Source organism: Mandrillus leucophaeus, unplaced genomic scaffold (assembly GCF_000951045.1).
Source record: "Mandrillus leucophaeus isolate KB7577 unplaced genomic scaffold, Mleu.le_1.0 Scaffold6, whole genome shotgun sequence".
NCBI classification, from domain to species: domain Eukaryota; kingdom Metazoa; phylum Chordata; class Mammalia; order Primates; family Cercopithecidae; genus Mandrillus; species Mandrillus leucophaeus.
This window is the reverse complement of record NW_012106474.1, coordinates 2,828,011-2,836,603: the sequence shown is the minus strand read 5'-3', so window position 1 is coordinate 2,836,603 and position 8,593 is coordinate 2,828,011.

Sequence of the window (8,593 nt, the reverse complement as noted above, 5' to 3'; positions counted from 1 at the left end):
CCCCTGCATCCCTGTCCCTCCTCTCCATCCTGCATCCCTGGGGGGAGGCTTCGCCCCTGCATCCGGGTCCCTCCTCTCCTTCCCATCCACGGGGGAGGCTTCGCCCCTACAGTCTGGTCCCTCCACTTCTCTGGAGAGAGGTTTCGCCCCTGCAGTCCATTCCCTCTGCCTCTATGGAAGGAGGCTTGACCCCTCCGCCCTGGTCCCTCCACTTCCTCCTCACGCTGCCCAGAGGGCTCCTGTGTCTTTATGCGTCTGACCAGACAGGACCCAGGGTGGAGAGCAAGGGCAGGAAGCAGAATGTGGCAGATTTCATGATTTTAGTTTTCCCCTGTCCCATCTAGTGGAAGTCTGCTGAATTTCATTGGCCACCGACGTCTTTTCTTGGCGTCTCTGGCTTCAGGGTTTTAACTGGACATTTGCTGCCCAGGACAGAACGTGAGTCCTGTAAGCCAGGCGGAGGAGGGACCGTGGTATTGGCAGGCTGCGGGCAACGCGAGCCACAGGTGCCAGTGGCTCAGGCTTAATGGTACATTTACACCTAACGATTTTTATTCCAGCTTTTATACAGAGTAAATGCCTTGTTTTCTATTTACTTTCTCTGGACATCTGAATGCTTACTAAGTACTGACAAAGTTGATTCAAAGTTAATTCAATTCGTGTGTGTTACATGGAAAAAAGTTTGATATATCTTGTTATTCATGTTTAACTTCAGGAAAAAAACGTTTTGCTTCCTTATGTTGAAGCTGGAATCATGCTCAGTACAAAGATTGTATCTTTGTTGCAAACGCTGGAATTTTTACGGTCTCCACCAGCCTGCTCTCACGTTGCCTTTTCAATCTCCTGCGGCTACTGTGGTTGACAGGAACGGTGTCTTTTTATTGCTTCTAGAGATGTTGAAAGTGTGACCTGAGGTAAGGCTCTGAATGTTTGAGTTCAAATTCCCATATTCATGATTCTCTGAGCATTGTAATAGATGTCAGTTTTATTATTTAAAATATGTCAACTCACTTGCTCTTTCATCTAAGAAAATGGTCTTTTTAATTTGGTAAGTAATTTTATTAACTGAACCCTGTTATAATAAAAGAAATGGATTTTTTAAAGTAAAATAAAATATGTAATTTTTTTTTTGAGACGGTGTCTTGTTCTGTTGCCCAGGCTGGAGTGCAGTGGCGCCATCTCAGCTCACTGCAACTTCTGCCTCCCAGGTTCAAAGGATTCTCCTGCCTTCGCCTGTTAAATGTGTTTTCAGATGGGGTGAGGAGGTTGACTTGGTAGTTAGATTGTTTTTTTAATGTGAGAAGGAAACAGTGGTCAGTTCTGGCTTCTCCAAGCAGACAGGTGTGACCTGGAGCATGCATGCACCCAAGACTGACTTCCCCGAACCTTGCATCTAAACAGCTTCTTCAGACCCTTCCAGACATTCCCACCCTGGGCTACACACTGAGCCCTTCATTAAATGCCTTCTCCAGTTTGGGAAAGAGGAAAAATGTAAAAGCAGAACGTGTCGATTCTGATATTTCAACTCGTAAGGAGGGGGAGTTCCAAGATTCTTGCCATTGTTTAATTTGGAATGAACGAGAAAACTGCACCTCTGGGGAGGAAATCCTTCCCAAGCATGCACACATATGTCACAAGGTCCTTAATGCAGAGCCTACGACTTAAGCATTTTCTATTCCCCACTGCACCTCATAATCACGTGAAAAAGCCACTCAAAGGCACTGTTTGAATGGACGGATGACAATAACCTCCGTATATTCTACAAAGATGTTTAATAATAAATAGGTTTTGTTATAAGAGAATGTGTGTCACTTCGTCTCTTCCCTCAACCCCTAGACTTAGTGACCGTTATTTTTGACTTTTCCAAATATTTGCTTAGAAAATGTGTCTATTAAATGGCATATTGAGAAATAAGTTATGTCCTGCCATTAATTACCATTATCAAGACATGTCCCAGGCAAGATAATAATAATAACAACAACAACAACAGAAGATCATGGAAACTTCAGCGAGGAAACTTTTCAAAGTTGCTAAATTTTGGCCCAGCAGGGAGAAGCAGTGGACGGCTTACCGCTGTGAACCTCAGCTCGTAACACTTGGAAGATTATTTTCTCACTGTCACAGATTCCCCACTCTGACCTCAGAAACAGCGTCCACGTTTGTCAGCCACTTGGATTATTCCGTCACCCAGAGTTTGAACAACAGCACCTTTGTTTCATACCATTCCTAGAAAAAATCAACCATTCCTAGAACTTGCTGTTTTTGTTTGCTCTCGTGAGTCTTAGTTGTTTGCAGTGTGTTGGTAGAGCTGAGCTGTAAGCACGATTGATCCATAGGGACTGCTGAGAATTTCTTTGCTTGAAGGTTTGATGTGAATAAACACATCACTGTTTTACCAGCTTTTTCTTCCTTTGAGAATACACATGACAATATTTAGAAAGTATATTCTTCTAGATACCATAGGTTATATTTTTGACCAATATTAATTATTTCATTAAATGAAGTCGTGGTGGCCACTATTTCAAAAACCTTGGATTCAACAAAGGATTGTCCGGACCTCACAGTAGACATCAAATGAAGATCTTCTTTATAATTAAATGAATATATTTTCTTCTTAATACACTTATTTCCATTGTCTTTAATTATATCTGTTAATAAAAACTCTTCTTCTTCTAAGATTTCTATTTTTCATATTCAGATGGTGACATGGAAATGTCATTCAATAAATTGCATTAAGCATACTATTTTTTAAGTTCTTTGGACTTTTGTGCCTGAGAAAAAAATGTAGAACTTATTTTTTTGTTAAATACTAAACACCCACAAGTTTTACAAAGCTTGCTATTTTGCAGAGTAAGGCTTAAAGGCTGTGTTCTATCTTGTTGATGAAATGCAGATTGACAATTAAAAGGAAAATCATTCACTTATGTACAACTTGGATAGGAAGACCTTCTAGCAATCCCAGCTGGTTACCTTTAGGATGCTGAAAAGCCCTGGAGATTAATATCATCTGGCAGTGAGCCCAAAGTGTTCCTTTTTTGATTATAAATCAGATGCACTTCCAATCAATTAAAGCAGGTTCCTTTTTGGAATTTTTCTCTTAGAAGTCAGACGCACACGTGCTCACAGCGAGGTGGACCCGGCCATAATATTTCTCTGGTCGCTCCTGTAGTTCCTCCCAAGGTCTGTCTGCCAGCGTTTCTGCATGTGCAAAGGACATGGGAGACAGTCCTGGCCTTTCTTTCCCTTTGTACCCATTCAATCTTCTTCTCTGAGACATTTTCTCTATTTCTAGTATGTGACCAGCAAACACAAGGGCCCCGGCCAGGTGCACTGAGTGCTGATAAATGAATACAGGAAGAAATAATGCCAGTTTTAAAAGAAGGTAGGAGAAGTTGTGCAGGTTTAAATTGATTTGGGAGGGGGTGTTTAACTTCATGGCACGCTCTACTAGTTTGTGATCTTGGGCAAATTATTTAGGTTTTCTGAATTCCAGTCTGTTGCCTGGAAACTGAGACCATGAATGCCTGTCTGAGGACTGCAGGGAACCTGGCTGAAGTGGAAGCTTCAGTGTAGCTCTTGTTCCTCAATGCCTCTTCCCTCCCCAACCCCAGCCTCCCTGCAAGGAACCCCAGGGGGTCTGGCCCTGCCTCGGTCTCCCCCATTTGCCAGCATCCATGCCTTCCTGGGCACGTGCTCACGTTCCTGGCTATTTCAGCATCTGGCTCACAACTTCCCTCTCCACCCAATGCCTGTGTCATTCTTGCTTATTTCTGCAGTTTTTCATCTTATTTATGTGAATAGTTTTCCACTCAGCTTGAGTCCTCCTCTCCCAAAGGCACCCCAAGATCTGGCATCCCCACAGACAGCTCACCTCCAAGGACACCAATCTGTGCATCTCACCCCAAGCTCCTGCTCCTTCCAAATCAGCTGCCCTAAGAGATGACCCTCCAGTTTCACGAACACATAGACATCAGCCGCCCTAAGAGATGACCCTCCAGTTTCACGAACACATAGACCATGGGCAGTGAGTTGCCTTCTGTGTGCCCGCCATGCCACCCGGACTTCCTCCCACTCGGGCTGCTGCCCACAGCTTATCAGGAGTCCTCACTGGATCACGGCATTCTCCGTGAGCCCTGTTGGGCAAAGTCCAACACTGAGTGAACCCCATACCCCTTCCCAGTGTTTTTGCACCTCTCCAGGTGAGCATTCTTGGAGAAACGGTGGAAAATCATGTCCATTCATGTCACTTGTAATTTGTTATCTCCACTTCAAGAGTACGGGTGCAGACCATCTGATGGTGCCGGAACACTCTGCCTTCGCCCTCCTCTTGTTTTCTCCAAGACGATTTCATCCCTGACTCTGGGTTCAGGCCTCTTTGACCCTTCCTCACCCACTCCACACCTTTGGGGCTCCTTAGTCTTTCAGGTGCGATCACCCTCATTCTCCTAACCCCACAAGTCTCCCAGGAGCTCCTTCTCCCTCCAGTGTCCATGGAGAGGGTGAGGCATCTCCTCTTCCTTCTGCGGCTTGGCTCAGACACTGCCCCTTCCCCGCCGTTGTTGGTTTGAAGGTCCCGCCCTCCTGCGACCCTGGCCCCCTCCCCACCTCCTCATTTCTGTCATCTGCCCGGTAGCTCCAGTGCCTCCCTGCTGAAAGAAAAGCCTCTTGGAATATCCTCCTCTTTTTCAAACCGTAAAACTGAAACCCTCTGAGTCCTGCCCGGAGGAAGCTCTCATATGCCTGGCGGTCTCGGGCTCAGACACAGGGGAGGTAAAGTCAGTCTGTGTGGCTTGGGTAGGAGCAGGAGGGAGGCACAGCACAGGCTGAGAAGCAGGTCCTGCAGGCCCCAGAGCCAGGCTTGGAGCCAGAACTAGCTCCCCAAGGGTCATCATCACCTGGAGGGCAGGTGTTCCTGGGTCCTTCCTGCAACGCTTTCCTGAGCTGGTGGATTTCTGCTTTCCTGGGCTCCACGCGAGACACAGAAAGGAACCTGAAGGAACTCCCTGCTCTGGGGCACCTCCTGTATTTCCTGTGCTCGAGGAAGCTCCAATCAGACCTGACTGGGGTCTATGAGTTTATTTTTACCATCTGTGTGGACGGTCCAGATGGGCCCAGCTCCAGGCCTGAGGAAGAGCCCCTCTTACTATCTGTCCATACGTCTCATGGTTTCCAATTCCAAAGCATGGATCTTCCGTCATGCAACTCCTTCTAGCACGACTGACCAGCATCACAAGCCGTCAGCATGGACTCAGCCATGACAGTGCCCCTCCCATGCCCAGGCCTGCCCACCCACCATCCTTTCGCCAAGCAGCTTCCTAACCCATCAAGTCCTGTTTACATTCCCCTCCTGAGCAAGGCCGTGTTTTCTCACCATTCTCTCCAGTTGGCCCTCCCTGGGTTCCATCTCAGGGAGACTATCCCCTCCCTGCAGGGCAAAGCATCTTCACACTGACTCATTGACTGCCTTGTCCTTGTCCTCTGTACCATCTGCCGGTTCAGACAACGAGGACAGGCGTTCCTCCTGAGTTTGTGAGAGCTACCAGCTCTGAATGCATGGGTGGATGAGTTTGGATGGATGGTGCTTGCTTGGTTGGTTGTACAGGTGCAGGTGTTCAGCATGGTGCCCAGGGCACCCCATATGTTCAACACATGGGGGTTATAAGTGTCAAGCGTGTCTGTGTGAAGAGACCACCAATCAGGCTTTGTGTGAGAAACAAGGGCGTTTATTCACTTGGGTGCAAGTGGGCTGAGTCCGAAAAGAGAGTCAGCGGAGGGAGATAGGAGAGGGGCAGCTTTACCGGACTGGGGTAGGCAGTGGAAAGTTACAGTTACAGCTGGTTATCTGTTGTCAGCAGGGGAGGGGGTCACAAGGTGCATGGTGGAGAGATCACGGGACTCATTGTCCAGGAGAAGAATGTCACAGGGTCGATTGACCAGTTGGGGCAGGGCGGGAACGAGTCATAATGGTAGAATGTCATAAGGTGGGTCAATTAGTTAAGGCAGGAACTGGCTGTTTCACTTCTTTGTGTTTTTTCAGTTGCTCCAGACTTCTTGGCTCCTGCAGGCCATCTGGAAGTATATGTGCAGGTCACAGGGATCACAATGGCTGAGCTTCGGCTCGGAGACCTGACATTTCTGTCTTTTCACTTATAAAATATAAAATTATAAGAAAAATAAAGAAAATATGAGTTTTCATTGGGATTATCGGGGTAGGGGCGATGTTTCTCAGGACTGCTTCAGACGTGACCAGGGAAGCAGTGTGGACTCCTTAAAGAAAATTGTATAACGAGTTAGTCCAGTAAGTTTCAGGTCTGGGGTGCATTTTCATGTGGCTCAGAAGGTGCCAGTTAGCATATTTTTGAACTTGGAATTGTCCTAATAGAATAAATTCTTTAAAAATAGCAATTAAGCATAATAACCTTAAGGTAGGTGGCAGTGAGTTTTTAGGCCAAGGTAGGAATAATGTTTTACACACCAAGGCCTTTTGTCCCCATTTCCCATCACACAAATAGGACCCCCTGGCATCAAGCCAAGAGTCTATTTTATCACCTTTTCCCCAAAGGTGTGAGTGGCGTTTTGAATGGAGGAGTTCAATCATCCTGACTGCAGATCCTATGCATGAGAGACAATAAGGAAAATAATCTTTGTTTCCTGGATTAAGCTGAGGCTGGCACAGACAGAAATGTCTTAAGCCCTCTAACAACCAACAGCATACTTTATGTTGTCCTGGATGCTGGTCTGGTTGCCAAATATGGGGAAGGAAATGAGGGGCTGTTGGAGGCGAGCCAGAGGCTTATGTCCTACATGGAAACGGTCATGAAGGGAAGAAAGGATAGACTGGGCTTGTAAGGCAGGAAGAATGAATTTTTGGTGATCTAAGAGCCACTTGCCCTGATCTGGAAAAGACTGGCAGAGCAGGTTTTCAGAAGAGGAGTAGGTGGGGGTGATAGAGAAGAAAGGAAAATACCGGCCTTTTGGAGTGAGGGCTGGAATATCTGTGGGTGTGGAGGCATTCGCTATTATTATTATTATTATTATTATTTTTGCTGTCCTGTTGGCATAGACATTTCCTTTAGCAATAAGATCAGCTGGTTTCTGGTGTCCTTGACAATGAGTGACCCCAGACTTGGCTGGCAGGAGAGCAACCTTAAGGTGGGCCTCTAAAAGTATTAGAGTGGCAGCAGCCACCGCACGCAGATATGATGGCCAGCCTAAAACAGTAAGGTCAAGTTGTTTGGACAAAAAGGCTATGGGGCGTGGTCCCGGTCCTTGTGTAAGAATTCCAACCACACAGCCCTGCACTTCGACGGTGTGCAATGAAAAGGGTTGGGATGAGTCAGGGAGGGCTAGTGTGGGAACAGTTTCTAGGTCTGTTTTCAAGGAATGGAAAGAGGAGTGGGGAAAGGATTTAGGATGTATGGGGTCAGCTAGGTTTCCCTTTGTGAGTTTATATAATGGTTTTGTTAGGATGGCAAAACCAGGTATCCAAAGGTGAAAGTATCCGACCATGCCTAGGAAGGAAAGGAGTTGTGGTTTTTGTAGAAGGGGTTGGGGTTTGAGAGATCAGCCAGACACGATCGACAGGGAGAGCACGCGTGTTTTTAAGAAGAATTATGCCGAGGTAGGTAACAGATGGAGAAGAAATTTGAGCTTTGGAGGGGGATACCCTATATTCCTTGCAGAATAAATGTTGAGGGAGCAGGAGGGTGTCTTGTTGAGAAGTTTCAAAGGAGGGGCTATAAAGTAGAAGGTCATCAATATATTGAATAAGGTGAGAAGCAGAGGGGTGGAAAGAAAGTAAATCATGGGAAAGAGCTTGGCTGAAGTAATGAGGGCTGTCCCTGAAACCTTGAGGCAGCACAGCCCAGGTAAGCTGCTGGGACTGATAGGTGTCAGGGTCAGTCCAGGTGAAAGCAAAGAGAGGCTGGGGTGAGGGGTGCAGGAGATTAGCGAAAAGGGCATCTTTAAGATCAAGAATGGATTAGTGAGTTGTGGAGGAAGGTATTGAGAACAAAAGAGTGTATGGGATGGGCACCACAGGGTGGATAGGCAAAACGATTTGATCGATAAGGCACAGATCCTGAATTAACCTGTAAGACTTGTCTGATTTTTGGAAAGGTAAAAGGCAGAACTTGAATTATGAAAACCAAAAATAAAATGCTAAGCCCCCCTACCGACTGAATGAACCACTTCTTGGCCAAGAGGATCCCAAAGAAATCTGACAAACTAGTTCAGGCTTTGATGGGAAGTGGGGGACAGACACATCTCATTACTCCAAAAACTCCCTTTTGGAGTTTACTTTACACAACTGACCAGCACTGACATTAAAATGAAGATCCTAAGACTGATGAAGCAGACTCACTGTGGCAAGAAGACATCAGATGCCAGCCTGATTGAGTACAGTATCCCATGACAGAAAAAGAAGGAAATAAAAATATTCACTCTCCAAATATGTTTTTCTGCCATATTTTGAAATGGCCTTACAAAGTTGTCTTCTGTGGGGAAAACATTGCATCCGTAAATTTTTTTTTTTTTTTTTTTTTTTTTGACAAAGTCTTTCTTTGTCACTCAGGTTGGAGTGCAATGGCCCAAT